Source organism: Centruroides vittatus, unplaced genomic scaffold, assembly GCF_030686945.1.
Source record: "Centruroides vittatus isolate TY-2023 unplaced genomic scaffold, ASM3068694v2 scaffold_324, whole genome shotgun sequence".
In the NCBI taxonomy this organism is placed as follows: domain Eukaryota; kingdom Metazoa; phylum Arthropoda; class Arachnida; order Scorpiones; family Buthidae; genus Centruroides; species Centruroides vittatus.
Window position 1 is genome coordinate 2,862,976 of NW_027122701.1, and position 13,963 is coordinate 2,876,938.

Consider the following 13,963-nt stretch of genomic DNA (forward strand, 5'->3'; position numbering starts at 1 on the left):
ATCTAGTTTGCTCATGATTCACATAATCAGGCGAGGGTGGCCGAATATCTAGTAGGCGGCTAACAGCCGCACAACCGCTCCGGGATATAAAGTCGGACTCTTTACGCGTGTGTTGCTTCTACCAGCTAAACCGTGACGTTGGTGCTCTGTAAAGCGCATGCGCCAATGCCTATATAATCTGGCTGATTAGAAACTGACCCGGTTTTGACATTCCTTCCGCCACTGAATTATTCGAATATACAATAGCAATCTTATCGTTTTTTTCACATGTAGTATAGAAATTTGTAAAAGATACATAATGCAGTTATAATAAAATATTAATTTTAATTAATTCAAAGTACGTTAAAATATGAAAATTTATATTTTATAAAATACAAGGGAAGGTCATTGGAAGGTGAAAGTGGCGCTTCCATCGCTTCCAGTGACGGCACGCCACTGTTTCGGAGACACATGATCTCCGAACAAAATAGCACTAACCGCGCAGTCTCCATACCAATCCAAGATGGCGACCGGAAGCGCCGCTATCTTGGAACCATAAGTAACATTAGCCAAATTAACATAGATTATACAATTCACTTTTATAAAACTTTTTAAAATTTAACAGAGGTGACTGACGTTTTAGATCCAGAGCAGTTTCACAAGAAAAATTTTCTGTAAACAACAAATTTGGCATACATATCAACCTATTTTTCCTGTATTCTGGAAGATATACAGAAACTGGAAGGACTTGAATTAGAGGTAGCAGAGTCCCAGGAGGCAGTTTCCGAGATTGTGACTGAATGCAAAAATTAACTGGAAAAGAATGGAGAGAAAGTTAACAAAAATTCTTCAGAAGAATCCTGGACTTAAGAAGTTTAGATATTATCAAAATTATTTCTGGTTGATTATAAAATTGCTCTACAACCTATGAAAATAGCTTGTCTGAGATTGTTTTCTAATATCACATGACGTAGAAAGGTTTTTCTTGCGTTTTGGGATTCCTGTATCCTAAAATAAAATAACGTGTGTTATCTAACAGACGTTATTTTATTTTATTTTTTTGCCAAAAACTTGGAAAAGTATTTTTATAGCAGCCTATAAAGCTGCGTCCAGTTACTTATGTTACGTACTGTACGTTAAGGTCACGTTTCTCCTTCCAGGGCCATGGACAGCTTGTATGATAGATGAGACAGAGAAGATTCTTTTTCTCTCTTAGCGGACCTTTAGTCAATTTTTCTTTTGAACAGTTGAAATACGTACAATGTTTGTTTATTAATACAGAGTAGTTTTAAAGATTTTGTTTTCTGTTGTAGTCACGGTTGCCATATTTTGTTTTTGGAGAAAATAAAGGACAAATCAGAAATTGTTTCATAATGAAAAAAGCAGGTCGCGTTTATTTGTTATAAAACTAGAGAGCTTTATAACATTTATTAAACTTATAAAATATAAGCATATACAGTTGAACCTGTCTATCTCAAACATGTTTATCTCGAAATTTATTTTTCCCCTGCGTTTTCAGCCTAAATTCATATATTTTCCATGTTTATCTCAATTTTCTCTCAAAACATCTATATTTCAAATTATGGACTGAAGTGTTGATTGCAAATTCAAAGTTCAGCGACTACATTTTGATAGCATAAATTGTACTTGAGAACAGTGGCGTAGCGAGGGGGGTCAAGGGGTTTTTTTTTGTAATTCTCTTCGCCCTGTGGGCACTAAGAGGGCCTCTTATAGCAAGCCCATTATGGGTTCGGCCAGGCCCACAATGGGGCAGCCGGGTGGTGAGGGACGGGGACCGACATATCCGAACGGACCACCCCCCGAAAAATTCCTGGGGATTATTCGACCCGTTCGGATTCGATCCCGGGTCCCCCAGAGCGGTAGGCTGCCACCTTTACCGCTCGGCCATCCGGCCGTCATGCAAGGGGGTCTATCATGCACTGGACGCTACTCGCAGAGGGGCGCCCCAATGATCTCCAAGACAAACTATGAGTTTCTGGAGTAGGGAGGGGGCGCCAATAAAGTGTCGTGCCCCGGGCGCCAGTTATGTTCGCTACGCCACTGCTTGAGAAACACCTCTTGCAATAAGCCGCGTTTCTTTATGCAGCTCTCGAGAAGCGCTTTACAGCGAGCACACTGAAACTGGTTTCTAATTGGCCAACACTGATCGTGACGTCATTTCGTTACACTCTCTCTGCATAAAGGAACGCGGCCATACAGTATATAGTTGCGATTAACGCTGCTTTTCTTTGATTGGATACGAGTTTGACTTGCATCTTATTGGCTGAAGAAAGTCAGGCATTAGAAAGTACTGACAACTATTTATGTTAAGGTATGTCAAAAATATTTTGTACAGTACAATACATACCTAATAAAAGTATGTACTGTACTTGCTATTGTATTAATAAAATATCGTACCTACAATCAAACCTATTACTGTTTACTCTGTAGGAACCTCCATATCTCGAATCCTGTCTATCTCAAATTTTTTTTTCTCGTTCCCGTACAAGGATTTCCAACGTTTTTGTGTATCGACCCCCTTCAATATTATACATAAATATACACAGTGTGTATATTGAACCAGTCTCCTACATAATTTTTAAAATACGTTTTTCTACATTTATTTGAGAGCAAATATGTAAAATTTTAAATAAATTCTTTATATTTATACTGTTAATAGTCTAATTCTTCCTGAAAAATTAATTGCTATCTTCGAGAAATCTAGTTAAGAACTATTAATGTGTTTGAAAAAATATTACAAAACAATAAATTTATTTATATATTAGCTCTTATGTACTGTACGTAGTCATCGAAATCTAGCAAAAAAGCAATCAGACAACGATCTCAGTGCATCATCAGGAACAAGAGACGTTCGTAAAATTTTAATGCTCAATATGTCCATCCAATTTCTCTTCTAATTTCTTTTCGAATGTTTTTATTTTATTGTTTTTTTTTACTTTTTCACAATAAACTCTCGTTTTCTCATCACACACACACACACACACACACACACACACACACACACACACATATATATATATATATATATATAATATATATAATTTATTTATTTATTTAGTTTGACATCCAGCTCTTCTAATTGTCCCAAAAAAACCACTGTAATAAAAAGTATTTGATTACAGTGGTGCCTCATATAACGTACTTATTCCGTTCCAGGTGCACGTCCGTTAAGTGAAACGTCCGTTATACGAAACGCATTTTCCCATAGAAATACATGTTAAAACATCTAATTCGTTCCGCAGCATAAAATAACCGTACTGTATCATAAAAAAATGAACATGGGGTGCGTTCTTTTATTCCTCCGCGTAACTCTGCGCGAGCGACATCCGTTTAAAAATTCCTGCGGAACGCGTTCCTAAATTCCGGTGGGAGTGCGCGCCGTCGAACGGCAAAAACGGTCGCTCGTAGCAGTAGTTTACAGTGGAAAGCAACATAGCGTCCTCCATGGCTCAGATAGTTTTGTTTCCGGGTCCATTACGTGGTTTTATGAATGAGAATTTAGAAATTGTGAAAGCGCGAGTTAGCGCACGCGGTGATGTAAGTGTCTTTATGAATTTTTTTTCGAGGCTATTTTGAATGCTCTTTCAACAAATAATCCATTTTATGGTTAAATTTTACAATTGGGATCCTTCTTTTGCCTTTTAAAGCTCATATTTTAGAATTATAGATTCCTCCATCACGATACTATCGATATTGCGGGCGCCGCCATCTTTCTTTCACCGTCGTTTCTAAATGCCTACAAACAGCAGTGCACTCCCGTAGTAGCGGAAACGCATTAAAGAACGCACCCATGGAGCAGTCACCAATTATGCCGGAAAGTCCGTTGTTCGCAGCCAGTCCGTTGCTCGAGTCACGTAACGGCCAAACAGAAAGTCCGTTGTTCTCAGCGTCCGTTATTCAAGGCGTACGTTATACGAGGCACCACTGTATAATTTTTATAAACTGCTGTTGAAAAAATGCAACAATTACAAGTATGTTTTAGGTTATGGGTTGGTTAAACAGTTTAAAAACTGTAATAAAGGTAATTAAAATAATTTTTCGAAGTGCTTTGCTGGGTTTAGAAAGGTACGATGGACAATTCGGAAACAAACTGGGAATTTCATCCTTAGTTTGTTGAGGAGTTTTATAAGGAACGTCGATGATTTCTTTTCCATCTTTATATATTCTCAACGAACGAAGAAATTGATGCGGAGAAAAATGCTTTTCACGAACATCGTAGCGTTCAGTCAGTTCTCGATCTGCACACGGTATCGCTCGTTTCCATTTTTTAAATAATTCCAAATCTTTTGGTGCCTTAAATACATTTACTATTTGTTTCTTTGAATAATATTTGCCTTTGCAATTATGCACACGTCATTTAAAAGACATGATTTTGTAAGAATTTCTTTAAAAGACTGTCAAACGAGGCGTTAAGCCTTGGTCACACTATGCGATTTCCAGCCGCGCAGGCGACTGCAACCGCGACAGCTGTTCCCGTTAACTAGTAATCCCCCTCGAAAACCGGCGCGACTGCAACCGCGACTAGAAACAAAAAGTTTGTTCTACTCGCGACGGTTGCAAACGCGCATCCAATCAGAAAACGTCTTTGTGGTACGTCATACAGTAGAGACTCGTAAATCGGCACCCCGGTAATCAGAATCGCCGGTAATCGGCACGATTTTCAGTCGGACTGTGTCGTGCTGAATCGAACGTTTTTGATACTAAATTTACTTCTAAAGTATAATTTTCATGTTTTTATATTCTTCGATATATTTATTTTGTTTGTACAAAATGCAGAAATAATTTTTAACGATACGATAGCCTCGATTATTATTATAAAAATTTTCGTTAGGCTTAAAATCGACGAAAATTCAACACGAAGCGACACGCAACAGAGAAAAATTCAACAGGAAGCGACACGCAACGGAGAAATATTTGAACATCGGACAGGTTAATATATTTTTTCGTACATAAACCGTAATCGGAACAAATCCCTAATCTGAACAACCCCAGTCCCCAATTGATTCCGATTTTCGGTTCACTACTGTACTTTGTGTTGTATATTTGTCAACATATCTTGATTATAACATTTGTATTAACTCAGTTTCAGTACATTTAAATGCTATATTTGATATAAATCAAATCTGAATTTATAAAAGTTATTGTTAGATTTATTTTAAAAAGTTTGATTACTTTTAATAATATACAATTGAATAAAATAAATGCTGATATAAAAGAAAAAATATATCGATTATAAATGAATTAAATCATTCAAGCTTTCCTCTAAACAACACTTACCCTCAAATATTCACTTTTATAAGATTGATAAATAACATCCAAAACTTCTGGGATAATGACTGATATCGAATTATGGGCCATTCTAAGTTGATATGCCAAACTACGAAACGTTTCGCCTAAATTATATATAAGTATTGGTATTCATACGGATATATCCCCTATAACCTTCGGCATCCGAGAGCCTTAATTCATTCATCAGCTGGTGAAAGCGAGATTGTTTAGCCCGTTAATTTTCATTTCGTCAAGTTTTAACCCAGCATGAATGTTTTTTCTTATTTTTCTCTTCGTATATTCTCGCCAGCTCTAACAAAATTATCGCCTTTTTTCTTTTATTCATTCCAGAAAAGGAACTGCTTGCTATTTTAATAAGAAAAGTAGCTATAATTCCGTAAATACTCTGAGGTAGAACGTAAAATGTCGGTAAACACACGAAAGTAGACAAAAACAAGCTACTGTAATTTTATTGGTTTATTATAGGGTCACGTGTTCCGAGTTGCAACGTCAACGAACAATGTTTTACCATGAGAAGACGCGCGCGACTCGCGCTTGTTGCGGTCGCAGTCGCCTGCGCGGCTGGAAATCGCATAGTGTGACAAGGCTTTAGTAAACGGTAAGCAACGATACAGAATGGACTTCCCGATAAGACGGCACCTGGTGGCGAACGTCTGAAGTACGTCCACATTCCTCGCCTGTATTCTTACACCAAGGACCGCACGTCCTGAAAAGGCTTCCTGGCATAAAACAACCTTACATTAGTCGCTCACGTTATGCTGCGTATGCCTGTCTGAACACCAGAGCCGTGGCGTGCTATGATGCAGAGAGGCGGCCGCATCAGGCGGCACCGTAAGGGGCGGCATAAAAAGCATTTAAGGGGCGGCATTTCGAAGACTTGCATGATACTGAGAAAACCTGCAACACGATCCAGCTGAACACAGCTTAAAACACTACGAAAATAATATAAATTGATAAATGAAACTTAAATAAAAATAAAAAGATGTTATTATGTACACTTCTTGAAATAAATGAAACATATTTCAACTGTTACGACTATGCATTCTTTTACTTTAACATTAAAACATGTATATTTTGCTATATTTACGTCAAAAAATTCTAGAATTAGTTACAAGAAAAGAAAGTATCAATGTTGGAATGTGTGTATATGCGCGCGCGGACAAGGACTTTAACAAAGCAACTTTTAATATCTCGAATTTCGTGTAATTAATTGTTTAGAAATTTATTGTTATCTCACCCATCTGATAAAATTACTGTGAAGGTCAAAACTATAAAAATAATAAGAATGATGATGAAGAAAGTTAATTTTTTTTTTTTTTAAATTATTCTCAGAAACTATCGAAACTTTTTGGTGCATTCGTCTTTTGAAAGTGGTGTACACTTTTACGTCAATTTGACGTCAGAAAAATGCACGAATGACATCAACTTGTACACTATACTGACGCAACGATCGTGTCTTATATATTTGATTATATAAATATATTTTAAACATATTTAAATATAAATAAATATGTTTAAAATGAACCATTTATAATTAACTATATTTAACAAAGTAGTAAAATTTTTCTGTTTTAAAATTAGGACGGAAAGTAAGAAAGAAGCAGAAGTAATCTTGAAATAAAAAACAAGAAACAATTATTTAAACTACTCAGCTGTTTAATACATTCATAAATGACGCATATGTATACTGTATATAGACTGTACATATACGGGCCCAGAGAATAACGGAGGTCTAGAACCAAATATAAATTACATTAAAAGAAGTAAACGAAAAAACATTGTATAAGGGTCCCTAATTCCTCGTTCCGAAGGTAGTTTGCTCCTTTTGCCCCTCTTCTGGACGTTTATGTATGCATTGTTTAGTCATTAATTTTTATTTTCTAATTTAAAATATATTAGATTGAAATGATTAACGATACATACTTCGTGCGTCACTCCACCAATTAAATGTGTAAAATATTTTCAGATCATTAAAGGCAGAAATAAAGCTATTACTGGTTTAATTCGAAAATTGCAAGTTAATTGATGTAATGCGTACCAGAAAAGTAAACAAGAATTTTTTTTAAATTAGAAATTATATCATCAGTTTGTTTATCGTCCTTTATTACGAATAGTTATTTAAAGTTAAACTTTTTAAAATGAGAACTTTTATTGAATTATTTTATTGATAACATATTTTTACATTAAATTAATTAAAATACGAGCACTATTAGCAATAAATTTTAGTACGTAATATATAAAAACAAGTAGTCTAATGAATTTTCTAAATAATTAAATTATTGCACAACAGATGGCGATACGTGAAAAGTGACATTCGTTTCGTCTAAATAATGTACTGTACACTTTGACGTTACTTTGTTTTTAACCCTCAAAAATAGAATAAAATTTTAAATAGAACCATTTTATAGGTCTAATTCATTACAACCAATTTATAGATAAATATATAAATACATTTTTAAAAAATAATCAAAGTTTAGCTATTTTTCGCCAAAAACTGCTACGGTTTGCGCAATAAACAAATAAACTCATGTACAGGCTTGTCACTCAAAATTTCTTGTATTATTAAAAATATACATTTCGTTAAAACCTAGAAATTTCTGATAGAGACCGTACAATTTTTGATCCACTTTTGACCTTCTCCTTCCCTGTCGTTACAATGATGCACTTTTGGCAAATCTCCTCACCTTTACATGTACGATAGTTCATGGACCTTCCCTGACATTGAAGAAACGACTTTAAAAAGTTCAGCAAATATTTTATTAACATGACTAACAAGTAAGCTTATAAGAAGAAATTCGCATGCCACTAAAAAAGTTCGCCTCGACTCTGTTATTCCTGTCATGTAGGCTACACAATGTTGTAGGCCTATTATTCGCTAATCCCTATCTCTTTTAAACAGTACACATAATTAATGGACGGCGCCTAGGCAAAGAAATAGGAATTATTATTTTACTATATCTAGTCATATTTATAGTTATATAATTACAATATAAATATGAAATCATTCCTGTTTATAACTACTTGCACTAGTTTCACTAGTTAGCACTACTTGCACTTTTTGACTTGCCCCATTTTACACGGCGAAGTTCGTGATTAGACATAGTTAAGTTCTAATGAAAATCGGTCCTACTCTATTTATGTTATGAACGATAGCCTAAATACAACTTTCTTGATTCTTTATTCCATTTCGTAAAAATTACTTGCCCCATTTCATCGTAAACACACTTCATCACATAGGCTAATAATTTAAAACGTAAAATATTTAAAAGTTTTTAAAAACACGTTTATTTTAAATCGTTACTACAAAGTTTTATTTATATTCTACATGCTGTCACGTAATACTTTATTAAAAAAATCTAGAAAGGAAGTTCACACGGTCTTAACGACGTCTTTGTACTCTACGAAAGGATCCTGAGTAACAAATGAGGAATTCTAGTTACTAATTAGACATTCGCATCCGGATTCAGTTCATTTTACTTCCACAATGAACACGAATTACTTAATTGTACGTCCTTCTACATGTCCTGAGATGATTTTAAACTTTAAAACATAGATTAATGGTTAGAAAACTTACATTTCGCAAGTTATATGGTGTCTAATTTATATACAAACTTTGTTATAAGTAGTATACAAGTCACATTTTTTAATTTTTTTATTTAATAGTAATAATCTCTTTCCATAATTTCTTTTCTGAAAAATTTATTCTCAGAAATTATTTTTACTTAAGTAATTACTAGTGATGGATTATATCAGTACGAATTTAGTACGTGTTACCGACCGGGAAAGGGGAAAACATATGGTTAACGAAAGTTAAAAATTGTATAACCACAATAGCAGTATTAATAAATCATCCCGGATGACATTCGAAGAAAGAGCAAGATAAAAATAATTCATTTATCATAAATAAAATGTGCCATCGTTTCAGCCGTGTCAGAGCCACTTACAAAAGATATATTATAACTTAATTCATAGTACTAGAGAGAGAATTTTTAGCGTGAATAAGAATATAACATTAAACTATCATATTTTATAACATGTATAACGATTTTTATATATTATAACTGCTCTAGGTTGTAACTATAGTATTTGTAATTTCAGTGGAAACCGGGTTTAGAATACGCTTATATATTCAGAAGAGGCTTTTATACCCTATGATCGATTTATAAATATGTCTTAAACTCTTTTTATAATTATAAAGAATAAATTATTTTTTATTTGTATACGGCCAATCTGCCGTGGGGGATGCATTTCGGGAGGACTTTCTATGGGGAAACTGGCCACTATTTAGGGGTGTTAGACATGTGAAGAAAACCCGGAACACTCCACGTGGCCAGTCTGGTGAGGCGAACCCACGACTATCAGTGTTCATTGTTATTCACTCGCTCAGTGTCGGTTTCATAAAAAGTGTTGTAACTTAAATTTCACGTTCACTGGTTGAAACAGTTTTTAAACAAAATAGCCTTTTGTAATTAATATTTATTAATTGTTGATTATCTGAATGTACTGTACTTGTATATGTTATAGAAGAGTTTAAGATAAGTTAAATTAAAACAGCTTAAATTAAAAAAAAAAAAAAATTGAAAACTTTTCATATGGAAGATCGTAAATATTTAATTTCATGTTTTGTTTATTTGATATTTGTTTATTCAAAATTGAATAATTTGATATAATTTATAAGGGGAAAACAAAAATATGAAAAGAGGAAAACATGTTTTTCAATTTTTGTTAGTAAAGCCGAGATTATTATTATCAGAAAAAATTCTAACAGTTTTCAAAGCACAAATAAAAACAAACTTGTAAGTCATATATTTAACTTACACCATAAATTGGATTGATGGAAAAAGGCGACGCAACATTTGGGCGATCTGCCGAGGGGAATGCACAGTACAGTACCTCTCGGAATCACTTTCAATGGGAAACTGGCCTTTTCAAGTAGTAGACAGGTGAAGAAAACTCAAAAGGTGGCCAGTTCTTTGGTGCGGCGCGAACCCACGACAGGCTATCAATGTTTAGTGGTTTTATCCAACACTGGTGGGCCTTGATACTATAAACATAATGTATAGATGAAGGAATAAATACGAATTCGCTCGACAAGTTAAAACTGCCATACGAATTATAACAATGTAAACGAGTCGCCTCTTTCAAAATGTCTATATTATCAACAAATCCGTGCTTTTTACTCGTATAAAAAAATAACATTAAATGTTAGCGCGAACTTTACGTTTCTTCCTCTTAAAATGAATAATGTACTCGTACAACGGAATGTAAATATTTCGAGGAAACATATTTGAATATGATAGAATATAAATTGTAATTTATATATATTTTTTCTTATATAGTGACAGATATGTTATTGGTATTCACGTAATAAAAAAATATTAAAGTTTTCAATCAAAAGGCAAGTATAGATAACTTTTTTAAAATACAATATATGGAGAATATTTAAAGTTACCTATATAAAATCTTTAAATTCAGTTAATCCATTTAGATTGACTAGATAAGATCCGAAGTGTTTAACTTATGAACTTTTAACCTTCGTATACGTAACAAAAATTAAAAAATTAAAAAAAAAAAAAAAAAAAAAAAAATAGAAATTCGACATTATTAATATCTATACACAAATTAAAATTTTAATTGAAGTAAATTACATTAATAATGTTGAAATATATTATGCCAGATGGCCTAGGCCAGAAGTGGTGAATCTTTTTAAGACCGCGTGCCATAAAGTAGCATACTTAGCTTTAAAAATGTTTATGCGTGCCAAAATTTTAGACTTCGAATTTAATTTACAAAACGATATTTAAATAAAGTAAATGAATATGCTTAAATTAAAATAAATGTAAAAAAGCTGATTGAAAGAAAGGATGATTGGGTGATAAGCCGAAAAGATGATTGAAAAAGATGATAAATCGAAATCGTATGATACGTTACGTGCCAGATGATTTCTCCTTACGTGGCACATTGGTCATCCGTTCCATACCATACCTTGCACCACCCCTGGCCTAGGTTGTTAATTTTAAGGCCTCAGACTACCACTCACAGTCAGAGGGACCCGAGGAACTCAGTCAAAATACTCCAGGAATTTTTCGGAGGTGATCTGTCCCGGATATTATAAGCCCGTTCCTTACTACCCATCCGCTCCATTGTGGGCCTTGCCAAACCCACGATATTAATTAAAAAGGCCCGCCTAGTGCCCACAGGATGGAAAGAATAAAAAAAAAGAAAAAGAAATATTTTACATTAATAATTTATAAAAATAAAAATCTAATAAAATTTTATTAGATTTTAAAAAACGATTTAATAAATTGATGTATCTGTACTGTATTTATTTATATATAATTATTTTCATATTTAAATATTTAAAACAAAATTTTGACACACTTCTTTAGAAATTTGATGCTATTAACTGAAAGATTTTGCTGATTCATTAATAAAATAATTTAGCATTATTAAGCATATATTTTTGAAGATTTCAAACAACGTATATTTTAACAGAATTTTAAGAATTATGCATGACAAGGGCGTCGCCAGCCAATGGGCCGGGGGGGCAAGATGATATAAATTGATAGAGGATATGAATTGTATGTAGGTAAAATAAAAACGATTCATAAATTTTAAGAAGCTTAAAAAGATTATTTTAATTAAAACATAATCTTCTTGGGTTTTTCGCGCGGGAATTATAAATCGGGCAATAAATGACTTAGCATTTAAATAATTTTTTTCGCATGTCTAGGGAGGGGCAACTGCCCCTCTGCCCCCCCTCTGGCGACGCCCTTGATGCATGATATTGCCTCATTCATCCGAGCATGTTTTTCAGTGTAAAATATTTTAGAAATAATATAAATATTAAATATAGCTGACTAATTCATACGAAATTAATATATTTTAGTGAATTTATCTTTAAACATTTGAATTATTAAAGAAGAAAAATTATTTTATTGATGTTTATTCGTTTCAGAAACAATGTTTTAAATATACTTGTTTAATTCGATAAATAGTTACTGATTTTAATGTAATTCTATTATTAGTGATGATGGAGTTTATCCTAGTGTATGTGGGTCCCACCCGTGAAAGAAAGGACTTTTTTTTTTAACTCTCTGCCCTATGGGCACTAAGAAGATCTTTTTTAACAAGCCTATTATAGGTTCGACCAGGCCTACAATGCGGTCTGTCAAGTGGTGCAAGTTGTGATAGACCACCCCCGACAAATTCCTAAGGTTTTTCGAACGGTTAGGATTTGATTCTGGGTCCCCCAGAGAAGTAGGCTGCCACGTTAGGCCATCCGGCCGTCCACAAGAAAGGACTATTGGTACAATAGGTACCTTATCTATACTTTATTATTGTTATTAATTTGTTTAGTTTAAAAAGTCTTTAAAATAAGCATATATTACCGTATTTTCATTTTCACATCAACATTTTATGAGTTAAATAGTTTGAAAATATTTACCATTCGTTTTGAAATCTCAACTCTATTATTCAATATATTATGAAAAGTTATTTACAAACAATTTGTACATAATTTTTACTCAATTATTTACTTTAAATAATAACAAAATTTTTATACAGGGTGGGCCAACGAAAACGAAATGGCAGAGTGTTCGTGTTCGTCCGAGCAAATCGCTCGGACGGGTCGATTTTATTCTCGAGGGGACATCTTACGCAATAAAGTTTTTGCGAATCTGAATATTAACTAAACAAACATTTTTTTCGAAATAAATGTTTGTTTAGTTAATAGAAAATAAATGCGTTTTTAAAATTTTTTGTCGTCTGTTGTATTCAGAATCGCAAAAACTTTATTGCAAAAGATGTCCCCTCGAGAATAAAATCGACCTGTCCGAGCGATTTGCTCGGACGAACGCGAACACTCTGCCGTTTCGTTTTCGTTGGCCCACCCTGTATATACACAGAACATTGGTCGTGGGCTCACATCTTACTAACGGGGCTGCCCATGTGGAGTTTTCCGGATTTTCTTCACGTGTCTAAAACCTAAATGGGGACCAGTTTCCCATAGAAAGTCCTCCTGGAAGACACCCACATATTCTGTTGCTGTAACTATCAAACCAAATCATTTCTGGCTCTTTTTGCCTAGTAGGCATTAAAAGGCCCTTTTTTCATATCCATCATGGTTTCAGTCAGACTCACAATGGAGCGGCAAGGTAGTGAGGGATGGGGCCAGCCCTATCCGGGATTTACCACCCATGAAAAATTCATGGGAGTGCTCGCCTGGATTCAATTTCGGATCCCCAAAGCAGTAAGCTAACTCCTTAACCGCCTTGGCCACCCGGCCATCAAATTTAATACTATATTTATATATCGCATAACATTATTTTAAACGTATGAGTTTAGTAAATACAGCAAACCCGATAATTACTTGAAATATCAAACGATCAACCTAATTCATTTATTGAGCTATTAAGGCTAAAGGTATGAGTAAAGTTCTAAATTCAGGCAACTTCGAAAATATTAAAAAGCTGTTTTGTATTAAAAAGTTGTTTTGTATTAAAAAGTTGTTTATTTGATATCCAGAGTGTATCATAGAATGGAATATCAAATGAACAAATATCAAATTGTTTCAAATCGTTCTGTATCAAATATTTTCGTTTTAAATAACCGGAAATTAATTTGGCTACAAAACAATTACAGTATAAAAATTTTTAAATGGATGGTTATAACA